Source organism: Pseudorca crassidens, chromosome 6 (assembly GCF_039906515.1).
Source record: "Pseudorca crassidens isolate mPseCra1 chromosome 6, mPseCra1.hap1, whole genome shotgun sequence".
Classification (NCBI taxonomy): Eukaryota; Metazoa; Chordata; class Mammalia; order Artiodactyla; family Delphinidae; genus Pseudorca; species Pseudorca crassidens.
In genome coordinates this window covers 42,965,587-42,991,172 of record NC_090301.1, presented here as the reverse complement: position 1 = coordinate 42,991,172, position 25,586 = coordinate 42,965,587, and the positions used below count along the sequence as shown (strand labels likewise).

Below are 25,586 nucleotides of genomic sequence, written 5' to 3'. Positions count from 1 at the left end.
GGGGCTTCCTCCCTGGCACCTTCGTGTTCCCTGATCCAAGCATGGGGACAGAGTGGCTTGTCTGAACTTGGGGAAGAGAACGTGTGTAGACCTACATTTCCAGTATTGGCTCCTTTGCACTCACGCTCAGTCACTGAGCATTTCTCTTTTATAAATGTGCTTCTGAACGGTTTTAAGTAAAATTTGAATAATCCCTCATTAGTGTATGAATTTACCATGTAGCTGTTTTATTTTTAAGGTAATTATTTGTTCTGTGTTCAGTTGTTTATGCCTCTTAACTCCTTGGCTGTACGTGGCTTTGATCTTTCTCCTCAGGTGATTATGATTCGGGAAGCAAATAGACCCACTTTTGCTGTGTGTGAACTCCCCTCTCCCATGTTTTCTGCTTTTTGGGTCTGTGGTTCGCTGTGTCTATTTTTAAGAGAGTGCAGTTTTGTAGTCTTATTTTCTTATTCCTTAAACCTGATGGCTTGAAATTTCAGCATTGAGACATTCACTGCTCTCATCAGTTCCCATGGTCCCTTATCACCTGTTTGTTTTATTCCCCAGTGGCCCAAGAGCAGATGTTGTGTGTTTTCTGATACCAAAGGTATGGTTATTTCTAATACCAATTCTCCGATGCCAGCTGGGTGTCTAATGATACAATTCAATTCTGGTGCTAACTACCCAGAGTTATTGCCGGTCCCAGAGGTCAAGGGCTCAGCCCCACAAGACAGCCCCCACTTCAGATGCCAGTGAAAAATGGAGTGCCCAGGCCACCCACACTTCTACCCAGCTGACTACAAATTTGGGGGTTTCCACTACCCCCTCAGGTTCAGTACTTCGCTGGAATGACTCATAGAACTCAGGAGGACGCTCATATTTACTGGTTTATTGTAAAGGATGCAACTCAGGAACAGTCACATGGAAGAGATACGTAGGGCAAAGTATAGGGGAAGAGGGGTGCAGAGGTTCCTTGCCCTCTCTGGGCAGGCCAGCTTCCCAGCACATCAGTGCCTTCAACCCAGAAGCTCCGGAATCTCCTTGTTGAAGAGTCTTTATAACCCAATCTGCAGCCCCCATCCCCTTCCTGGAGCTGGGGAGGTGGAGCTAAGTACCCACCCTCTGATCATGTGTTTGGTCTTTCTGGTGACCAGTCCCCAGCCTGAAGCTACTTAGGGGTCCCACCACGAGTCACTTCCTTAGTGTAAACTCAGGTGTGGGCAGAAGGGGCTTGTTATGAATAACAAAAGGCAGTCCTGTTGCTCAGGAAATTCCAAGGGTTTTAGGAGCTCTGTGCTGGGAACCAGAGACGCAGAAGAAATATATTTCTTATTGTACCACAGATATGCATGCACGTATGGGTACATCCTTCTTAAGAAGCATAGTAAGCTTGTCCTGAAATAAGACTTGAGTGTTAGCTTCCTGAAGCCAGGTTGATGTCGGAGTTTCTGTATGGTGTTCTAGAAACCTGAATTAGTGGGCCTTCTTTTTATAAGAAATATCTTAAGGGTAGTTCAACCTAAGGGTAGTTCAGTTCCGTAAACATTGAATGTTATAAAGACTCAGCTGTCCAGTCCCCTCTCAGGCACCCCCTCTACATGGGCCCTGGACCCCCTCCAGCCCCTCTTATACCCTTAAGGACATTACTCTGTGATTCTTTCCCCTCTCCACTGTATTATCAACTTTTTCTTCTCCCTCCTCCCTTTCCACCAATGCACATGCTATAATATTTCTCTTGATTCCATGTCACCTAGCTATCACACTGTTTGATTCCCTTCATTACTTTTTGAAAAAGTTGCACATACTTGTTGTCTCTAGTTTATCTTCTTTTCTTTATTAAATTCACTCTAGTCAGACTTTTATCTCTCTTCTCCATGAAAACTGTTCTTTTCAAGATCATCTATGACCTCCATGTTGTCAACTCCAATAGTCAAATTTTGAATCTTCTTCTCTCTTTAATTATCAGTAATATTTGACAGTGTGACCCATTCCTTCCTAAAACCCTTTTTAAAATTTGACTTTCTGGCCTCCACATTTTCCTGTTTTCCTCTAGCACACTGGCTGTTCCATCTCCTGGGTAGAAGGCTGGATGTGCCTCTTCCTCTCTACCTCTGAATGCTGGTATGTCCAAGGGTTTGGCTTTGGGGCCTTTTCCTTCTCCTCTGTAGGCACTTAGATGAGCCCATTTGGGCTTTAAATATGTCCTGATGCCCCCAGATTTAGGTCTCCAGCTGGACCTCACCCCTGAGCTCCTGGTGACTCAGCTACATTCAACCCTTCAGTATCTCCCTGGGGTGTCCAAGAGGCACCTGGAACTTCACATGCTTCAGACTGGAGGGCACCCCCGTCCCCATCCTTTCTCTCTTCTCGGGCAGCGGCAGTACCATCCTTCGGCTACTCACACCACAAACCTTTTCTTCCTTCTCTCTCCCACCCCGCATTCAGTCCACTATCGGGTCTTGTTGGTGCTGCCTGTACATATCCCAGTCTCGCCACCACAGCCACCGTGCTCGTCTGAGCTGTCATCCTTTTTCACTTAGATTATTGTGGTAGCCTCCTAACGGGTCTTCCTGTTTCAACTCTCCCGTTGTCGCCTTCTCCCACACCTCGATCCCCTGGCCATCTTTTCCCCAAAAATGTGACGGCTGTGGGCTAAAGTCCTCTTTCTTAAAGATGTCCACTGGATTGTTTTTCTTTGCTTTGGAAACCTGCAGTGGCTCGTGCGTGACCTGCAGAGCTCCACTTGATGTGGGCACTGGCCACCTGACTGCACTTGTGAACTTCCCATCCCCTTGCTGCAGCCATGCTGGTTCCTCACTGCTCCTCTCACACGCCACCCGCTCTGCGTCACTCTCTCCCCTTCAAGGGACCGACTTGTTTGTTCTCTCACTTCAGTTAGGGAACGCCTTAATCGTCACTGATTACCTAAAATACCTAAAATAGCAACCCCTGCCCCAGCCATTCACTGTCCCCTTAGACTGCTTTACTTTTATTTGTTTATCATCTGACATTTCACTAGGTGTTTGTTGTGTCTTTATTATTTGTCTCCTGTATTTGAATGTCATCTTTAGGAGAACAGGGGCTTTGTTATTTCACATAGCAATTAGAATCCATGGCAGTTAGAATAATGTCTGTCCTATAGCAGCTACTCCATAAGTATTTGTTGAGTGAGTGACTGAATTAGTGAATATGGTGAGCCTACTCTTTGTTAGGAACTGTGTCTAGAAGATACACGTGGTCTTTGTCTTCAGGAATCTCAGACTAGTTGGGAGGAGAGGGGAATGGCTACATAAGCGGGTCATTTTTTTTTTTTTTTTTTTTTTTTTGCGATACGCGGGTCTCTCACTGTTGTGGCCTCTCCCGTTGGGGAGCACAGGCTCCGGACACACAGACTCAGCGGCCATGGCTCACGCACCCAGCCGCTCCGCGGCATGTGGGATCCCCTCGGACCGGGGCACAAACCCGTGTCCCCTGCATCAGCAGGCGGACTCTCAACCACTGTGCCACTAGGGAAGCCCCGAGCAGGTCATTTTAATATAATAGTGTTCTTGCAATGACAGGGAATAAGGTGGAAGCACAAAAAATTGGTGGGTTCAGAGATTCTGAAGGTGCCACCTATGTTGAGTCTTCAAGAAGGAATTCTAGAAATAGGTGGCCACTGTAAAGTGTAATAATGATCTACATAGAAGATAAAGCAAAGGACGGACCAGTTTGGCTAAGCCACAGTGAGCCAGGATGATAGGAAGGTATTTGAGGAAGGTAAAAGGTATTTGAGTTGAGATGATAGCTACATGTAGAACTTTTTTTTTTTTAAATAAAACATTCAAATACCAGTCTACTTTAATCATTGGGAGGATTGAAGGATTATGTTTATTCTAAAGTAATAGGAGGAGAGTTTGGGATGAGTGCATTACTTAAAATTACAAGCTTATGTGTCGGGAAAAATTGCCGTCTTGCATTTTCAGTCACCAAGTGGAAAAAAAAAATTGTGACTTGTTAAATATGCCTAAGTGTGTACGTGTATAAACGCAGTGTTTTAATGAATGAGTGGTAAATGACTGAATGTTGAAATGAATTTTGTAAGTATAAACAGATGTTAGTTCATTATGTTTTATGACAAAACCTCTAGTTGCTATTGGTGATGAATCATAATGTTATTCAGGAGGAAGAACATTTGATACACAGCAGTCCTGATTTTCACTCGTCATTGACTTATGCGAAGGATGTGCTCTCCTTTGGAGACGGAACCCTCCCCTCGGGATATTTGTGTTCATTGTCTGAATGCGTGGGCCGTCAGCTTGAGGTCTGAAAAGAATATGCCCAATTACGTTAGAAACATAACGTAATAGATGGTTTAGTCTAATTTCACAAGAAGTTAGCAGTAGAGGAATAAGTTAGAATGCATACATTTTCTACTCATCTTTGTCCTTCAGTCCACCTCAACAGCACAACATTAGAAAGCACCTGAACGGAGGGAGATTATTTGGGTGTTTTGCACCATGGACCTTTATTTTGGGGACACACAAGCAGGCATCCTCTTAGGGTTGCCTACTTAAGACCTAGACTGCCACCGGAGGGGTCCATTTCCACTTTGACCATCTATATTTTCATGAAGCGTGGGTTGCTAAGGGCTCTTGAATGTTTCTTTAGGGCTTGCTAGTTTTTAAGCCACTGCTTTGATTACTTTCAAAAGACATACTCTCACCCTCATATACCCTACCTCACATTCCGTCCTACAGTGTTGCTGCTGCTTTTCTCTATATTTATAATTGCCTTGGCCATTGTTAAATGGCAAAAGCTTATACATAATTTTGTCGTGTGAATAGCATTGTGGATAAAAACAAGGATGTTAAAAACGGCAGAATCCCATCCGTGATCAGAGAAATGTATTAAAGACAATGTTACTGAAGTGTAAAGTTGTTAGGACATAAATTATAAAATGCACCCGTGTAGCTATTTAAGATTACGCAATATGGGTGAGTCATTGCTGTCTGGTTACTCATTACCTGGAACATGGGTATAAGGAAGGAGAAAGTGTGGAAATGTGTGGGTGTTTCTTGGACATTGCTCCTCAAACAAATAGAAAATGGTGTATAATGCTTTGAACATTTGCTTCCTTTTCATAATGTACTATGATTGTCATTGTAACAGTATCCCATCTATGATTGCGTGTGCCTTACTTTGTCTTGCAGGCATAGATAAGGTAGCATAAATGAGTCTTAGAACTTGAAAATCTTTGTCATTTTCTATATTAAAGATTTTTCTTTGGTGTTTGCATGTATCTGGCATTGATCTTGAACAGAACTTAGAAAATTAAAATCAGTCCTAAGAGAAAATTTTGATTGTGAAAATAGGGAGGTTGAGTTTGAATAAATTTGTGGCTAGGGATCAGTTAGTTGTAAGCTCTCCTTCTCTTGGCCTCTTCTTGCCTATCCCACTGTTGCTTTCATTTCTTCTTCTTTCCAGGCACCCTGGTCTTGTATTGTTACACTCACTTCACTCTTCTCCACGTATTCAAATCCTACTCATCTTTCAAGATGCATCCGGGGTACACCTGCATTTTGAAGCCTCTTCCCAAAAATGCCACTTGGTAGTCCTAACACGTATTTTCCATAGCATGCATTATGTCACAGTTGTATGGACTTTGTTGCATACTACCTTATATATTTCATTAATTGTTTCCTATTTAAGGGTTGGACAAGAGGAAGCATCTTTTGAGCAGGGACTATGCAATTATAATTATTTTCTTGCCTCAAGATCGTTGGTCTTAAAATCCATCCAGTATGTTTGTTTATCTATAGTTAACCTCAAGTCATACCATCCTAATGTATTGTGTACATTATAAAACATCCACAAGAACAGGAACTTTAAAAAATGATAAAGATCTGTAAGTAGAAGTTATAATATTTTATATCCATATTCCAGTGGCTCATCGTGGGCATACCCTGAGATGCACACACCTCACTTTGGAGACCTAGTGTTAGGGACATGTTAGGGACTCAGGAAGTATTTATTTTTAGCCTTCAGCTATTTTCTGCTGGTTGTTAACAGATTTTCTACCTGTCCAAAATAAACCTCAAGGCAATAGTCTAAGTATGTTTGACATCTAGTTAGGGAATCTCAGGGATGTATTAGAATAAGGTAGGCTATGCTTGGACAACAAGGCTTCACAGCTCAAGACACAACACGCTGAAGGTTTGCTTGTCACTGACCGCGCAGTCTGATGGGGGTCAGATGGTGTTCCTCAGAGGCTGTCCTCTAAATGGTGACTCATATACAAGCTGTAGTTGTAGCAGCTGGAACACATGGCTTTTAAGGTTGTTGTGGGAGGTGAAGAGAGAGCATAGTCAGCTCTTCCTCATTGGCTGGTGTGCAGTCACATGAGCCCAACCTCCTGCAAAGGAAGCTGGGAAATGCAGCCAGGAAGGGGAAAATGGAATGGGATTTAGTCAACATGTGGCATAGCCTCCTGTTTACTAGGATCATCTGTTCATTTCATTAGGGTTGTTACTGTTTGATAATTCAACTCATGGGTTACCATGTAAAGCAAGCTTCTGTATGAATTTAAACATGAGTTCAGTAGTATAATTTAGAAAGAAAATAAGTCCTCTTAAAGCACTTTCAAATATTTTTTCCTTGTAATGACTGTAATCACCGTGCATTTTCACATTTCCATTTGAATCTTATTTGAATACATTTTAAACTACAAAAGTAAAACTGTTCATTCATTTTTCATGTTTCTGTTGTTATTCCTTTTTTTTTCATGCTGCTAATCGGCAGAGACTAGTGGCTTATTGGTTTATTATGAACAAAGGTTTTTAATAGTGTCACATTTCATTGCAGTTGTTCACAGGAGTAGTTAATATGTGAATATTATCTAAATACTTTAATAGTTTATGCCAGTAGATCTGTCTTTGGTCCAATTCCTATATTACCAATTTTCTTGGAGCCAATATGTTTATTGAGAGTTTTAGAAAATTAGATGCTGATCTCATCTATATTAATTCACATATTCATCTGTTGGGAATTGTGGCAAAATGGGTTTCACCAGCTTTGAAACTTAAGCCAGTGCAATGTTAATTTTTTTGGATTCAACTCTTCTGAGAATGAATGAATAAGAATCAGTTTCCCTTACACTGAGAAGTTTAAGTTGTGTTTAAGGACAATGTTAGTTAAATTCTTTTTCCAAATATGAATGTAGTCAAAGATGGAAGGTGAAGAAATATTAAAATTTTAGAGGTGACTGCAGAAGAATATTAATATTACTTCTGGCTGATAAATTTTCATTTTAAAGCTATAATACTAATTTTCATGGTGGGAAAACCAAAAACAACCCTGCACTCCCAATAAATAATGTCACTCTGTACTTTCATCTTATATAATGTAGACGATATATTACTTTTTCATTTTACTTCCAACTTATACCAGTCCTTCTCTTGTTAATTTTGGCCATGATCAGGTACTTTGCAAAAATGCTTACAGTACATCCTTTACATACTTTTCTTGCATCCTCTTAATCTGGAAAAATATGCTTGTTTTTTGGTAAACAGTTTCATTGGATATAAAAAGCAAGTTCCAGTTTATACATATCCATGCATTTATTAAATAGCTAATTATCTTCGTATGTGTATTTATCTTTTTTTTCATACAACACTGCATCTCCTTTTGGGAATAGACTGTTTTCTATTTTCTTTGAATGGTATAAGAGTACCAAATCAAGTATCTTGCTCATTGTCACTGTTAATATTTGTAGGCTGATGTACCCAAAGGTATGATCAAAAATCATTGTCAATCAACTCTTTGATGACATTAAATAGAACATTAAACTATCATATAGTTAAAATAGGATTCTGCTTAACCGTTAAACTAGATGCACACTTGCATATTGGGGGTTTTCTACTCTTCTCTCTGCTTGGAATGCCTCCGCCTCCACAATCTATATGTGTGTGTGTGTGTGTGTGTGTGTGTGTGTGTGTCTGTCTGTCTGTCTGTCTGTCACAAGTTCTCCTCCCTCACCTCTTTCAAGTTTTTGCTCACATGCCACCTTCTTAGCAGGTCCTTCCATTGTTATCCTTTCTAACAATTTCATCCTGCTCCCCTTTTCTGCCCTGTCCCAGCATTCGCCATCCCTCCCTCGCTTTATTTCTCTCTTTTACCAACTTCCAGCACATACTTTACTTATTTTCTTTATTGCCTGCCTTCCCCTCCACCTCACCCACAGGAAGTCAGGTCCATGTTCACTTCTGTATTCCCAGTGCCTAGAACAGTGTCTGGCACATATTAAACAGTCTGTAATATCAGTTAAATAGATTAGATAAACCTTTAATCACATGTTCAGAAATTTCTGATGTTCTAGGAATTCATATCAGAAGATGAAGCCAGACTGTAAGGACTTCGCTTGGATATCTTAGCTTGATATTTAGTGACTTCTGAAAAAAAAAAAAGGGGGGGGATTTTCAAATGGTGTGATATAATTTTTAAAATTTAGGAACCACCTTCTTTAAGTATTCATAATAGAGAGTAGAAAACAGTAAAATTATTCAAGTATGAGATGTGAATGTAATAATGCTAATATTACAGCTAAATTTTCACAGGTAAACTTGTGCTGTCAACAGATTTATTGGTGGTGGTTTTGAGTTGTGAATGCCAGCAAAGAATTTGTGAATGGAAAATATGTAATTCTAAGGTTCCTTTCAACTCTAAAACCCTATGAGTATATGATCCTCCTGTTTAAGAAATGTGTGATGTATTTTAGGAAAAAATTCATTAAAATTTTTTTTTTAATGTTAGTGAATAACCGGTTTGCTTCAGTTGTCTAGAATAACTAGGTAGTCGGGGCCATTTCATTCTTTAGAGTTTCTGAGGTCACAGTCTAAATTAGAGAAATTGAAGATTAGTTAACATATCTAGATTTAAAGCCTGGTTTTGCCCTTTTCCAACTTATTGTCAACTGGGCACTTGTGACAGAAATTCTGCTTTATCAGCATGGAGATGTACCAGCAAAGTCTTATTTGCATGGAATAGAAGGCAGATATTTTCCAATTCTCTTTATAGAGGTAACTCTCAAGAAATAAGTTTTATTAACTCTTTTTGAGTTGCTGGTGACCAAGATTTGGTTAATTTACTCCAGAGATCGTAGTGAATGGAACTGTACATTTTCATAAGCACATGCCTTTTTTCAGTACCTCCAAAAAAGCATGTAAGGAAAGAGTCCTCTTGGAATTGGCAAGGAAGGAGAAGAATATTGGAGTTTTCCAGAAGAGGGGGGGAGTTTTGAGGTGATTGGGTGATGGGTTAGGAGAAAGCATAGAATTAGGAATGAATAGATACAGAATCCATGCCAACAGTCATGCATTCAGAGTTCCTATTTCCATAACATGAGGTGGGGCGATAGCCTTTTGAGGTTTCTTTTGACTCAGTGTTGCTGTAATTTTTAAACTGTAGTCTTTTTATTCTGGTAAACCTGTGTCTATCTGCTTGCACACTGAAGGTTTTTCTAGATTTGTGAATTTAGAATGTAACAGTTTTAAGTGAATAAATGAAAATTTTCTGGGAAATTGCCATTCTTAGCTATGCTTATAAGGGGGCTCATATATTTTGAGGGAGGTCTATCTACCTACCTACCTATCCTTCCATCTATCCTCACCCCCCTGCTCCCCCCCAAAAAAACCAGAGAAGAACTGTACATGTATCCATGGATTTTAGTCTCACCAATTTCAGTATTTGATCATTTATAGTTCAAAGATATGTGAGGAATATGAATGGGAGCTAATTGTCATATCTCCTCATATTGAAAATTGACTGAAGGCAGCTTACTGTTTTATAGTCAGTATTATAAAATAAATAGCTTTTAAAAAGTCAGAGCAGGTTGGGGCTTTTTTGAGCAGAAGCCACCTGTTCTCCTTGCTTGGTTGGCCCTGTAATAAACCTTTCTCTGTTCCAAAAAAAAAAAAAAAAAAAAAGTCAGAGCAAAGGGAAAAGAAGAAATGAGACCTAAGCAAAAGTTAATCCCATGATGTCCTCTATGGTTATTGAACTTGGATTTTTCATTTCCTGGTGGTCAAAACAAAAAGGGAAATATGATCAGTTACAAACTTATTTTTGCACATAAGATCAAAGCACTTGAGTTGCTCAAGAGAAGAAAAGTTTTCCTTACCAGTTAGCTTTAAAAGTGATTTTAAAGTCTTATGGGACTTACGAGATGAAGGATGTCATCTGGAGCAACACCTCCCAAAATTTCCTTGCAGAAAATAAAGTAGTGAATTTTATATGGCTGCTTTTCATGCCACTTCACTAAGAAGAAGCAGAGGACATAACAACAAAGCACAGTTTAGGAAAAGCAAGTCTATAAGACACATTGTCATCCGGGGCTGCTCAACAGAACCACCACAGAATTCCATCAAATCTGTGGAGTGTAGGGGAGGGGCGGTGAGGCATCCACTCCCCAGGTGATTCCAGTGTGCATCCAAGGTTGAGAACCACTGGTACAAGTACCTACGTTATTGATGGTTTGGTTTGATTCAGGAATACAAGGAACAGATAGATTGTAGTTTCTCCCTCAAGTGATACTGTGACAGTTTTGTATGTTCCTTTATTTGTTTTCTTTTTTTAATAACTGGGCTTTGAATTAATGGTGGTGTGCAGACCCTTAGAGGTTGTATTCTCTGGAAAGGGCCCAGAGTCCACATGCTCTGTTGTCAATAAAAAGATAGAGCCTTTATTTTAAAATAAGGTTGTCGTCATTTTATGAAAATTGAGGAAGGAAACCAAGACTCATTTGAATAGATGGCCCCCTGCTCTCCGTAGAGTTACGGACCATAGACATGACAAATAGAAGATTCTCTAGACTGGAACTAGTTTATGGTGGTGATTAGGCAACCATGTAGGGTATAGGGATGGTGCCAGTCTTTGGGTCTGGAGAGTTATTGCAGAGATTGGTATTTCCTCAATTAGTAGGTATTTGAAGTACACATATCTGGAGAGAGCAGTCATATAGGTGTTTGCGAGTGTGTGTGTGTTTTCTTTTTTTTTTTTTTTAACCTTAAGCAATAAGGTTAGGGACTATAGAATAGTTTTAGGAATTGGAATTCCATATTTGAATGACTTTATAAAAATTGTGGAGAAGTCTTCCTCCAATGCGTGTCACAGTTTTGAAACCTGAGAAATGTGGCTTTGTTCCAAACCTCTGTAGATTTCCCTCTGTCGCTAAGCCTGCTATTGGCATATAGAAAGGTCCATTAAGGGTCATTTGGTATCATTCTAGGACATGTCACTAAATTGGTTGGATTCCACGGCATGTCAGATCTCAATGGCTTGTCTAAGCAGTCTTTTAACCAGTTTAAGTTACAAAGATTTAATGTGTGGGGTCTTTGAAGATTTATTGGTTTATTCATGTAACAAAAATTTTGAGTGCCCCACCTCTGTCTGTCCCAGTGATTTTCTTGTGTAGACTCTCTGCTCTGAAGAACATAAATTCCAGAACAGTGAAACTCCATTCCTTCTTGGGGGGTGGGGTCTTTTGCTGGGGGTAGCAGAATGGGACTGTTATGAGTGACTCTTAACAGGCTGTGGTTGAGGGAGAGCCTTGAACTTCATGGTCTGGAGGGTAGGGAGAAGCCTCTTTTTTATCTTCATGTCCTTTGACACTGGGTGCACATTTCCTGGTGGATTGAAGGCACTCGATAGATATTGGCCGCAGAACTCGAGAAGCAAGTTAGGATAAACATGATGATTTGCTTAGAGGGACCTTGCGAAGTGACTCTACATATTTTGGAGAGGAGAGTGCTACCAACTGGGGGCTTTAAGAAGCAGTAGAAGCAGGATCTTCTCATCAGCCAGTTCTGGAAATGACTCTAATTGCTTTTGCCACTTAGTTCAAGAACTAGCAAGGTCCTAGAGCGTTACCAGTGCAAATATAATCATACCATGCCTTTCTAAAGCAGAAGATTATAGATGACCATTTGCCCATGTCTTTAAACAGAATCTATATAGATTAGCATTAGGGAGAATTCCTAGATAATAAGAAATAACCTAAGTGAAGAATTTCAGCTAGAAAGTGTAAAATAGAGTCCCAGGGACTTCCCTGGTAGCGCAGTGGTTAAGAATCCGCCTGCCAATGCAGGGGACACAGGTTCGATCCCTGGTCTGGGAATATCCCACATGCAGTGGAGCAACTAAACCCATGCACCACAGCTACTGAGCCTACGCTCTAGAGCCCACGAGCCACAACTGCTGAGCCCATGTGCCACAACTACTGAAGCCTGCATGCCTAGAGCCTGTGTTCTGCAACAGGAGAAGGCACCCCAATGAGAAGCCCGTGCACCGCAATGAAGAGTAGCCTCTGCTCGCCACAATTAGAGAAAGCTGGCATGCAGCAACAAAGACCCAATGCAGCCAAAAATAAATAAATTTAATTAATTTTAAAAAATAGAGTCCCATTTCTCTTCAACTTTCTTCTTTGAGTATGTTAAATTTGTGAAGGCTCTTTTTTTGTAAAGATATGAACGTGCACTTACATAGGCATACTTGAATAACATATCTTTTAATTTCTCCCTTACTTGGTTTATATATACCAACTATTTACAAATCAGTTGGTAAACTTAGAGTTTGAAAATGCCATACATTAATTTTGTCAATTTCTTACATGATTCAGAGAAAAGACTATCTTAGGATTCATTTCACCAATTTATTCTGACCATACACTGTGTGTCAGCCACTGAGATGATGAGTAATAATTTCTGCCCTCAAGGGAGGGAAACTAAGCAAAATGGTCTCCAGAAATTTAAACCACATGTTAAGGATACAGTAGATGTATAAATGGGATTTTTTAAAAATAGGTGTATAGGCAAGGATCTCTTAGAACAAGGGGAATCATTGAAGACTTGCAAGAGAAGAGGGTGTTTGGTGGGGACAGTGGGGCAGAGGAGGAACCAATAGGGAGATAAGCCAGGAGAGAGAGCTAGGCTTGCTCCTCGGAAGGGCCTTGCTTGGTTTGTAATCTGTGGCACGGATTAATCTGTTAGAAATAAGGCTCTTAGAGACTGGATTCTGGGTGAGTGGCCTGCCTGATTTTGACCCCTCTGGCCAGAAACTGGTCAGGATATCCATGAAGGAAGTTTTTAAGTTTAAGATTTTGTGTTGAAGATAGAAACTTGCCTTGAGCTTATATTCTATAATAAAAACGTACACTGGCACTGTGCATAGCTTTCTGGGACCTAGTATTGGTATCCAGCACCTCAGGGCATGTTCTGTTCTCATCTGGGATCTCTTGCCCCTACCCTGCTGATCAGGGAGGATTTTTGCTGGCTTCCGGTACTTTATTCTTAGTTTCTCAAAGTTTTGGTCTTTGAGCACAGTCTTTGTCAAATGACTTTTTCCCCCTGCAAATGTGTGGTGATAATACTAACTGCCTGCTTGCACATCTGAGTCTTTCTCTCAAATATATGTGTGATCTGTGTGTGTGACATTTCAAGGCAGTCATTTTCTTGTGGCCACTTTGCAGACATTGTGACCTGGCTTAAAAGACTTGCATGCTCTGTATTTAAGTCCAATTTGGAGCAGTGCTTTCTGTGTGCTGGAGTGATACGAGAGTTGTTTCAGACCCCTTTGTCAGTGTCAGGGCACTTTCTGTGTATCAGCACTAAATCTTCCTCCAGGGGTAGCTCAAAGCATTGTTGCTTCATCATCCCCCGCCTCAGGTGTGGGCCGGGCTCCGCCACAGAGTGGTGGAGAGCCAGAGAAGCTTGCAGAGGAGAGAGTGACCTGCTCGCATTTTAGAAGGAGGAGGGTGGTGGGGAAGCCAGCCTGCAGAGCAAGTGGTAAGTGTCGTATGGTATTTTCGGTTTACCCATTCTTACGTGGCCACTTTGGAGCCGTTTTTAAAAGGCAGACATTTTAGCATCACATACAGACACACACACACACACACACACACACACACACACAAAATAGTTAACCAAATACTGTACAGAGCAGACCTCCTGGCATCTTGAGCCTGCCTTACCTTATTGTTGAAGCCTCTTCCTTCCGTATGAAGGGGACCAGGACTGGGGTAAGGAGGGAGTGGGACTGAGAACCATCTGGGAGCCACACCCAAGTGAGGAGTGGTCATCCTATGTCCGCCTCTCAGAGAGGGCTGTCAGTCACCCCAAGCCCGGAGCCTGCGCATTCTCTGAGGGCACTTCTGTCTCGGTGGTCTGATTAGTAATCTTCTGATTTCCTCCCTTTAGTCACTGAGTTGCTTTTTAAAATTGAAACATGGATTTGGCTGTGTAATATATATATATTTTAAATTTATTTATTTATTTTTGGTTGTGTGGGGTCTTCATTGCTGTGTGCGGGCTTTCTCTAGTTGTGGCGAGTGGGGACTACTCTTCGTTGCCGTGCATGGGCTTCTCATTGTGGTGGCTTCTCGTGTTGCAGAGCATGGGCTCTAGGCACGCGGGCTTCAGGAGTTATGGCACGCAGGCTCCAGTAGTTGTGGCACGCAGGCTTATTAGTTGTGGTTCGCGGGCTCTAGAGCACAGGCTCAGTAGTTGTGGCACACGGGCTTAGTTGCTCCGTGGCATGTGGGATCTTCCCGGACCAGGGATTGAACCCATGTCCCCTGCATTGGCAGGCGGATTCTTAACCACTGCACCACCAGGGAAGTCCTGTGTAATTTTTTTTTTTTCCGGTTTTTTTCTGTTTGGAAACCCAGAGGAAAGATTTCTGCATTTTGTCTTTGTCCTGAATTTGTAGACCTTATTGGAATAGGTACATATTAAACGCTGCTGGGGAGGAGAGCCTCTTAGGATCACTCCAGTTCAGTTCAGACGGCTATGAAATTCTCAAACATGTGTCCAGTACTTCTGTCTGGTGCCTAAGCAAAATAAAAGCATTGTACTTAAAATTAGAGTACTCCATAGAATCATAATTTGGGGGGACAGGAATGATATAACCTTGCTTTGAGTTTAACAAATTTGGGGAAAAAACTTTGTTACAGAAACACATAAAAGCAAGAAGTTAAATCTGGCTGCAGTGAGGACAGGGGAGAAAAGTCTTGTTAATGAAAAATGGCATCATATTTTGACAGCGTTGTATCATGGTGGCTTGTGAAAGTGCCTTGCCTGGATATAGAAAATCCCTTTAAGAATTACTGACGCTCAGACCAGAAGTGAGGAACTTGTCTAAGGCAGTAAAAAAACCAGTGATGGAGAGGAGAGGAAGGGGAAGATTTGAAGGGTATTGGGTACCTGGATGAAAGAGTCAAGTAAAATTTTAATTCAAAAAAATTTTTTTCTGGTACTCGTATCCCTCGTGCTTTAGAGAGAGGTTTTTGTTGTTTTTTAAGTGAGCCACGTAGACCAAATGACTTATCTGCGAATGACTGAGTTATTATCTAGTTAGATAATACATGTTTTCTCTAAACTGAGCACCTGAGGGTAGGGATGACATCATTTGTATTCCTCTGCCTGACACTCTCTGTGGCACATAGAATGTTTATTGAATTAATAAGTACTAAATTCTCTTAAAATTATTTCCAAGATGTTTCTTCCCTTACAATATCATGATATGAATTTAGCTAATTTCAGGAAGTCTCATTATTATTATCATTTTGCCAATTCACTTTCCTTTCTCCACAATAATATATGCAAACTCAGGCATTACATTGTATATACCCTGTGGTCTATGTGTTTGTATGTATGTGCATGTATCTTTTTATAATCAGGCATCTTATTAATATTTGTTGATTTCATTGAATTTTGCATCCACTCTATGAAATGGTGGTGGATCTCGTTCTTCAGATGTGAATATATTTATGACCTTGATTCCATAACATGCAAACTTAGACCCATCTGGCCTTTCAGTCGTTTATTCAGCTCCTGCTCTGTTGTGGACGCTGTGCAAGGGGCATCTTCTGCACAGCTCTGTAAGGCTGGATGCATAAACCAAAGCTTGAAGAAGTTGTTAGCTTTCCCTACTGCCCACTCCCTCTCCTCTGTGCTTTTTTTTTTTTTTTTTAAATAAACCACAGCAATGTGTACTTGGAGTTCCCATTCAGATGCCATCTCCACTCAGTGCCTTCCACGATAACCGAAGCCAGATTTCTCTGCACTTCTTCAGTACATGGTGCCATGCAAGGTGCCCAGTGCAGCATCGTCTTTTGCAGACGAATGTCCCTGTGTCTCTCTCTTTCTCTTACTGGAGGGAAACTGGGACTCCACCTCATGTCCGTGTATCCTGTGTACCTGGCAGGCACTGGCGGGGGCTAATCAAAGTTAGATGATGCAGAGTGCTTGACATTTGAACATTGTAAACATGAAAGGTTGATTTTACTGAACAGGCGTAACTGTTTGGTTTGTGGATGTGAGGTGCCTTAGATCAGAATGTGTGTTTCAGTGTTACACAAAGACACACAGAATGGCATACAAGGTGGCACATTTTTACGCTTCAAATCAGTAGGGAACACCTATCTGAAAAATCAGTTCGCATTTTGAGAACTTGAAATCATTCTGTTTACTTATAATGAATAAATCATTAAGTCCTAAGGACAATTAGGACGATCATTGGAATAACTTCTCTTGGGATAGATTTCTCCCCCACCCCCAGGATTGAGTTGCCTGTAATAAAGTCATAAAAACTATGAAATTGGTTGAAATAAGCTATGTTGCCGAAAAGCTAAGAAACAGTTGTGTTGGGAATTTGTTCAATTGTATTTACCTTGCTCAGGAAAGGCTATTCTTGTAGACAGTAACTGTGTAGTTACTTTTATGAGAGTTGGGTAATAAAAGATGATTGTTAGTATTCCTTTGTTAAAAGAGATGCTAAAAATACTTATAAGGGCTTTTTGAATTTGAATTAAGAGCCCAGTTGTCTGTCTGTTCTTTTCCCCAGATCAGGTGTGTTTTGTTAATTTCTGGACAGGGGAAATAACATAATTTCCTCCTTACTCTCTGCATTCTCCCAGCCTCTCTCCTTGCATATGCCTTGGGGTTAAGATTTTACAGTTTTCCATGACATGCCTTTGTCAGTAAAAGTCATTTTTTCCCAATTTGAATGTTTTTAGGAGATTGCTCATGTGTTTCTTACCTTCTCCCACACCTCTTTTTGGGGGGACTTAGTGTCTTTCCTGTTCGACTGAGGACAGATTCTCTTCATCTTCATTCCCAGAACCCTCACAGTGAATGAGCATAATGCCTTTCAGCTCATGGGTGCCTGGGAACCTCACGCTTGTGAATGTTCTCACTAGCCTCCGCATACTCTTCCATTTTAGTTGTTAGGGGACTGATCCACACAGTAGGAACCACCCACACTTCGTTAATTTGTGAGATAAGGCCTGCAGCAGCAAAGACTGATAAGCTGGAATCTGTGCTTTTAACTGCCTGCCAAGCCCCAAGCAGGATGCTGGCTCTGTGGAGGGCTTTCCCCTGTGGCCTCTCATGCTCAGGGCACCATTTGCAGAAGGAAGTCCTTAGCGGCAAAGGGATTACCGCTAAATTCCAAAGAGTGGCTTCCAGGCCCTGAAGGCAGATGTTTCCTCCTCACTGCCTTCATATCTTAAGTCCAGTCCTTTTCCTTCCTGACATAATTTAGTCTTTTTTAAACCTCTTATCTACTTCCTAATGCACGTCTTCAATACCTGGCTTTTGCAATCCACCTTTGAAAAGGAGTCATCCCTTGGCCCAGTCCACCTTCACATGCGTCTCCAGGAGAAGGAAGTTGTTTGAGGGACACTTAGCCAGCTGGCCTTGGCCGGGGTAGACCTGAGGAACTCCATTATGATTTTGATAATGGTCGGGCCCATGGGGTCGAAGAATGTGAGTGTGCCCCAAAGCTTCTTTATCACAAGAGGATGTAAATAGAATTTCTGAAATCTTGAAAGAAGACTACCCCTTAAGTGCTCTTTGCTGTTTGTCTTGGATAATATTGCATAACTAGCAAGTGAATCAGTGAGATAAAGAGCTTTGTTTGTAAATTCTAATACTGAAGGAGAAGAATTTCTTGTCTAATTACACAGGGATTTCTGTTATTCCTTAAAACGTTATAACACATGTGAACCATTTTATACACACAAAACATTCAAATTCTTTTTATTTTTGGCTGCGTTGGGTCTCTGGCTTTTGTCCCTTTAGTGGTTATATTTGACTGTCCAGAAAGTATTTTTGAGTGACCCATTAAAAAGTAATGAGAGACCCTAGTGTACATTGACATTGACTCAGGCAGTCTATGAAATTTCACGAAAATACTGTGGAGTCTGTTTTTTGGAAGCCTGTGTAATTCTAGAGGAAGAAGAAACCCTTTGTGCCTGTTTGTCATGTCTTATTTTAAAACCTGACTTTTGAGCTTTATTTGATGCCTTAATTGTTCTCACTTCAGAACGGATGTCATCTTAAAATGATTCATCCCTGATGAGATTTCTGTTTTGTACCTAATAGAAACAAGCCTTTTCCAATTATGTAGCCAAAAGAAACCCATGTAACTAGTTATGTTTAGGATATAAGAATGCATATGAACTTAGAAAAGTAAGTATTGATAAAATATTCCTAGAAAAATGATTGTAGATAATTTTTAGAGATAATTAAGTCTCACCTTACTCTGCCATATGCCATGCCATGGCATAGCATCCTTCTTTTCATTGAGATGACAACTAGGGACCTCTTTGAGTTTAGATGTATAAAGAGAAAAGAAAGTGCAATGCACTTCTTTTTTTTTTTTTTGATCAGTTGTTTTGGCATGGTATGTATTTTTCCATCTTATGTCCTTTTGGCCTATCTATGTCTTCATATTTTAAGTATGACTCCTATAGGAAGCATGTAATTGGGTTTTGCCTTTATATCCATTTTAACATATTCTACCTTTTAATTGGAGTATTTTGTCCATTAACATTTAGTGTGATTATTGATATGGTTGAATTTAGGTTTACCATTCAATAATTTACTTTCTATTTCTCCCCTCTGTTTTTGTTCTTTTTTTCTTGCCTTCTTTTGGATAATTTGAAATATTTTTAGAATTCCATTTTAATTCTTTTGTTATTTTGTACCTCTTTGTGTTCTATTTTGTGGTTATTCATGGTGTAATATACACCCTTGAGTTTTCAAGATCCATATAGAATTAATACTGTACGACTTTACGTAAAATACAGAAACCTCGCAACCGTTTAGGTCCATTTACCATCCATCTCTCTCTAATTCTGTTCTTTGTGTTTGTTTTCATAATCTTTCTTTTTAACTTCATGGTGTACATATGCCCATTGCTAGCTATCTTTTTTTTAATATTAAAATTTTTTTTTTTTTTTGGCTGCATTGGGTCTTTGTTGCTGCGCACAGGCTTTCTCTAGTTGCGGCGAGTAGGGACTACTCTTTGTTTCGGTGCATGGGTTTCTTATTGCGGCGGCTTCTCTTGTTGCGGAGCATGGGCTCTAGGCATGCGGGCTCAGTACTTGTGTCTCATGGGCTCTAGAGCGCAGGCTCAGTAGTTGTGGTACACGGGCTTAGTTGCTCTGTGGCATGTGGGATCTTCCCAGACCAGGGCTTGAACACCGTGTCCCCTGCATTGGCAGGCGGATTCTTAACCACTGCTCCACCAGGGAAGTCCCTATTGCTGTCTGTCTTGAAGAGAGGCTCACTTTTGTTGTCTGTCTTCTCTTGCTCTGAGACTTGGATTGTTAGGAATGCTTACCAGTGCTGTGGCTGTGTAGGAAAAACTGTATTGTTGTAAATACGTTAATTTACCATGCTTGCACAGGCACACCTCAGAGGCATTGTGGGTTCAGTTCCAGACCACCTCAATAAAGTGAACATCTCAATAAGGCAAGTCACACAAATTATCTGGTATCCCAGTGCATGTAAAAGTTATGTTTACACTGTATGGTAGTCTGTCAATAAAGTGTGCAACAGCATTATGTCTTTAAAAAAACAGTGTACATACATTAAATGAAAAATACGAAACAACAAGACAGTTATAATAGTAACATCAAAGATCACGGATCACAGGTCACTGTAACAAGTGTAATAATAATGAAAAAGTTTGAAATAATTGTGAGAATTGCCAAAATGTGACCAACCAAGAGACATGAAAGTGAGCAAATGCTGTTGGAAAAATGGTGCCAATAGACTTGTTTGATGCAGGGTTGCCACAAACCTTCAATTTGTAAAGAACACAGTATCTGGGAAGTGCAATAAAATGAAGCATATTAAAATGAGGTATGCCTGTCCTGGCATAGGACAAGAATGTAATAAAGCTTTCCAGGATGAAAAAAGTTATAGTTACTTGTAACAAAGAAGTATAAAAACTTATTTTCCCTGAAGTTTTCCCTTAAGATATGATAGGATGAATGTTTCACGGAAGGGCGTAACACTTATTTAACAGGGTGATATTTTTCAAGCGAGTGAATGTTTCTGAATTGAGAATATGAGACAATTATAGATGTACAGATACTTGCAATAGTATTTTACAAGGAAGGCCAGCATTGTGCCTCTCCTTTAAAAACAAACAAGCAAATAAACAAACAGACCTCAAGGTTACTGTGCAAAACACACCACACACAATTCCCTTGCTCCTTTTCCTTCTCTTCCACGTCCTTGCTGTGGACTGCCTTAGCCCTTAATCGGGTTTAGTATGAGATTAGGAATTGGTGGCACACTTAGAGGTTAGGAATTTTTTTAAAAAACACTTACTTTTTGTTGCTTTTTTTTGCGGTACGCAGGCCTCTCACTGTTGTGGCCTCTCCCGTTGCGGAGCACAGGCTCCGGATGCGCAGGCTCAGCGGCCATGGCTCACGGGCCCAGCCGCTCCGTGGCATGTGGGGTCTTCCCGGACCGCGGCACAAACCCATGTCCCCTGCATCGGCAGGCGGACTCTCAACCACTGCGCCACCAGGGAAGCCCTTGTTGCTTAATTTTAAAAGCACACAGTTTTTAGGGCCGAACCAGAGCTAGAAAGGAGAGAAATAGTTGAGATTTGTAGATCTCAGTGTAGATGAGAATTTTGAGACAGAGCTATTTTAAGAGGGTTAAATTCAGAAGCAGAATTTCCCTAGTGTGATTTGAAAGTATTCCAGGATTCAGGATTGAATGAAAGGGAATACCATTTTGAGAGAGCTCTTAAAGAAAAAGACTGAAACAGAAAGGTAGAAACAGTTATCTAAGTTCAGGAGAGTTTCCTGAGACAACATTTGTGCCGTTAAGCACTTTGGCTAATGGAGATGACAAACTAAAAGTCCTCAAATGGATTTGACCGTTTTGGAGAGTGATTCCTCAAGCGCCTCATTAGAGGATAGCCAGAGGGACTGAAAAGTAGGGGGCTGCTTGGGAGAACATAAGCATAAACTTTAGGCGGTGGTGGGTGATGTGTTGGGTGTCACATCATCTTTTCTGCTTCGTACAGTAGGTGAAAGAAACCTAGAAAGGAAATGGCAGGGTGGAGAGCTTGGAGTTTGGGGAAAAGAAACCCTGCCATCACCCTTGATGCCCACGAAAGCAGGGCCACGGTGGAGATTAACATTCTGAACAGAAATAAGGTGGAGAAGGGACATAAACACCGACTAGATAATTTTGAACATGAAACCCTATCTTCTGCTCTGACAGAACATAACAGATGAGCCCCAAACCAAGCTTCCAAAACCTAAAAGCGATAGATACAGCTATTTGCAGATAAGCAGCAAACATGCTTGGTGTTGGGGAAAGTTTGGCTCTCAACGAACAGCCGTTTAGCTGATCTGGAAATGAAGGGGGGACTTACACTGAAACGTCAGGCTGTCGCTATTCTTAGAGCTCAACTAGAGGACAGACATCGTGGATGAAACACCGCTCTTGATGTGGTGGGATGAAAACCATGTTTGCCCGTTGTTATCGTCATCGTAGTTCAACAAACCATTCATTTTTGTGTGTGGTAAATCACAATGATGACACGCTCACAAAATAATGCGAAGCATATGGGTCACAACTGTTTTTAAGTAGAAACTTCTCTAAAGATTTATTTAAGTTCCTTAATTATAGAGCGGTTGGGAAGACTGGCATGTGGTTTCAGTTTAGTTATAAATGTTGGCCGTGGTGACGGGCATGTGCTAACGTTGCCAGAGAGAAAGAGAACAAGATTGGGAGGGGAGCTGGTGTCTTTCAGGACCTGCCTGCCCCTTTGTCATTTTTAAGTGAAGTCAAGATCTTTCGTGTTTATACAAAATGAGTATGATGACATTTATGCTCTGCTTGAGATGCCTGTGCCAGTAGTCCAGGCCAATTTTCCCAGTGCTTAAATACTTTAATTGGTAAATTTTCATGGCAGTTTGAAATCAGGGACTCTCCAGAGTCCTGACAGAATAACTATCCCTTTTAGCCTTTATCTTAAATTAAAATATACTCCTCATTAGATGAGTCAAGCCCAGTTTGGGGAACAGCAGTTAAGTATTCTGTCTAGATAGACAAGTGGAAAGTAAGTGTTCGAGCTAGGTGTTTCTTTGACTTGAAATAAACCCATGCCAGGGTCATTTGGTGATCTTCTGAACCCTCGTGTGTGTGTGTCCACATATACATGTGCACGCACAATCATATGTGGTTATTCACATTAGAAGTCATTTTGCATCCTTTGGGATCTGGTAATAGTGTAATATATAAAGCTAACTTGCAGTCTTAGGAGCATGGGAAAAGGCCTGTGTTAACCCATGAAGAGGTCGGCAGATGTGTATGGTTGGAAAAGTTCATCTGTATATTTGCCGTAACATGCTTTCCTCTGTTTCTTGCCCATGATGAAAATGACAGCGGCATCACTGAGCTCTTGTCTGGAGGTGGGAGGAGTGGGAGGGAGGAAGGCTAATAAGGAATCTAAGTAAAGCTCTCCTTCCCCTTATGAAGGTCACAGAAGACATGGCTTTCCTGTTCACCACCCTTTACGGAGTGCAGTCCAGTAGGGACTTTGTCAGTACTTGAGAGGATCCACTCATTCATTCATTCGTATTTTGGTATAGACGATGTCTTACGTTCATATCTCTGTGGGATGCACAAAGATTAATTACACAGCAAGGCTGTGCCCCCAGGAGCTTACACTCTGGTAAGGGATCAGAAGATGTCTGCATAACTAATTATGTTACAGAAGGACATTGGACATTTATTCAGGACTCGATCACTTTTAAAGTGCTTTCATACAGGTATACTTAATCCTCTAAGTGGAAGTACGTGGCTACATTTTTAATTTTGTACCTGAAGAAAACTCAGCCAGGGTGAGGGACTTGCTCGGGGTCCTGTAGGTGTTAAGTTGGGGGTCTGGAGCCCGGGGAACCCTGTCCATCTAGGATGCCTCTGCCTCTGGGATTCACTGTTCTGTCCGTTGTCCCAGTATGCAGTGGTGCAGAGGGGCATGCTTGCTTCCTCCTCGGGGATTCAGAGAACGCTAGAGAAGGATGAGGCCACTGAGCGACCTTGGCACTGGTCGACCTTGGCACACAGCAAGGCACTGGTTACTTAGGGGATGGCTGAAGGGATCTGAGGGTGAGGAAGACATGCTGGACGGAAAGAGATCAGTGTACATTGTTCACATAAGCAAGCTAAAGCAACATGTTACTCGAAAAAGTCCGTTTCTTGCCTTTTCTTTATATGTTCATTCGACAAATGACTGTATTTATGTGCAAGGCTTTGGTTGGAGTCATTGATGTGACGGTTACAAATAAGGCTTGTGGTGACTCTCTTTGGGGGCTCACGTCGATCCAGCCAGAGGATAAGGCCACAGATAATCGTAAGAGGATGTGCGGAGAGGGGAAGAATGTGATACACAGGATTTCTGGGTTCAGGTTATGACTGTCCTGGTCTCGGACATGTCATGTCACCTCTCAGTCTCATTGGATCCTTTTTCTTTAAGGATGCAGGTAGCATTCACTTCACAGAGCTACCGTAAGGATGAAATCTGATTATGAACACAACACTTCATTCAGCTCCTAGCACACTGAAGGTGCTCAGTACATTGTCATTATTAATGGCGCCACACACTTCCTGAAGAGAAGCCAAAGTCTGGTTGGCTGAATTGACGCTCTTCCTGTATCCCAGCCCTTCCCCAGGCTCCTTGCCTCCAGATTGGTCTCTCTTACATGCCGTCCTGTGATCTCTGTCCAGAGCACGGAGGTGGTGTGTCCCAGTGGTCAAGAGCACACTGCCAGTGTGACCTTGACAAGTTCTGTCTTCACTTTTTGACACAATTTCATCATCTGAAAATGGGATTAATAATAATTTATTCGTAGTAGTTTTGTTGTGAGATTTAAAATGATTAAATATGGGGGCTTCCCTGGTGGCACAGTGGTTGGGAATCTGCCTGCCAATGCAGGGGACGTGGGTTTGAGCCCTGGTCCGGGAAGATCCCACATGCCGCGGAGCAACTAAGCCCATGTGCCACAACCACTGAGCCTGTGCTCTAGAGCCCGCGTGCCACAACTACTGAAACCCGTGTGCCTAGAGCCCGTGCTCTGCAACAAGAGAAGCCACTGCAGTGAGAAGTCCGCGCACCGCAATGAAGAGTGGCCCCTGCTCGCCGCAACTAGAGAAAGCCCGCGTGCAGCAACGAAGACCCAACGCAGCCAAAAATAAACAAATAAAAAAATAATAAATTAAAAAAAAAGATTAAATATGAAGGGCCTGGGGACCATGCTGGTACAGGGTAAATGCTGCTATGTTTAGCTCTAATTACTCTCTGATAACTATGTGATCCTGTCCCTCTGTTGCTTACATTCCCTCTGGGTGGCTCCTGATCATCTCTGTTCTCCTGATTTGGAGTCTGCCCATCTCTCTAGCGCATCACTCCTCAGGCTTTGCTTTTCAGCAGCTTTTTGTGGTACACGGGCCTCTCACTGTTGTGGCCTCTCCCGTTGTGGAGCACAGGCTCCGGACGCGCAGGCTCAGCGGCCATGGCTCATGGGCCCAGCTGCTCCGCGGCATGTGGGATCTTCCCAGACCGGGGCACGAACCTGTGTCCCCTGCATCGGCAGGCGGACTCTCAACCACTGCGCCACCAGGGAAGCCCGCTAATGAATTCTTTAGGGCTGTGTTTCTACCTCTTAAGATACTCCTACTCCACACCCCTACCCCCTTGAGGTCTGGTTCTGCAATGTTTTGCACATATCTTTTTCCTTGCACTTAATCTATTTTCTATTTTGTATCTCTCTCCCGTGCATTCCTAGCGTGTTCTTCACATAAGGTAGACTCAATAAGTACTTGTTAATAAATGAATTAGAAGAGGAGCTTTCCTATTTTAAGTACAGTATCATATTGTCCCAATTATTTTTCAGTTAGTTAGAGGGAGCAAAATTTACCTTGTTAGTAAATTTTGAGGAGGGGAAGGTCAACATGAGGACTTTCTTGATAGGGGGCCCTTTGTCATCATAGAGCGCACAGGACCGGACAAGAACCACGGCAAACCTATAGTACCACCTGCCTCTGGTGGACCTTACAGTTTCAACCATCTTGTTTGTGAAGGCAGTAGTTCTGTGTTTAGCTTAGTGATGGTAATATCAGCTATTTGGTATTTGATAACATTTTTCTAATGATTGAAAAAAAATTTTTCTCATTGTTTCGAAACTCCAGTGTATTGTCCTGGAAATAGCAACATTATCCAGTTGTGGACATGTGGACATGTACTCTCTATCT

The 25,586-nt window shown here is 41.5% G+C and overlaps 1 protein-coding gene across 3 annotated transcripts in view; it reads left to right on the top strand.

The window, feature by feature from the left end:
- Window positions 1-25,586, top strand: part of MYO1B (myosin IB) — a 182,526-nt gene that overhangs the window by 61,007 nt on the left and 95,933 nt on the right. The gene's annotated exons all lie outside the window — the stretch shown is intronic.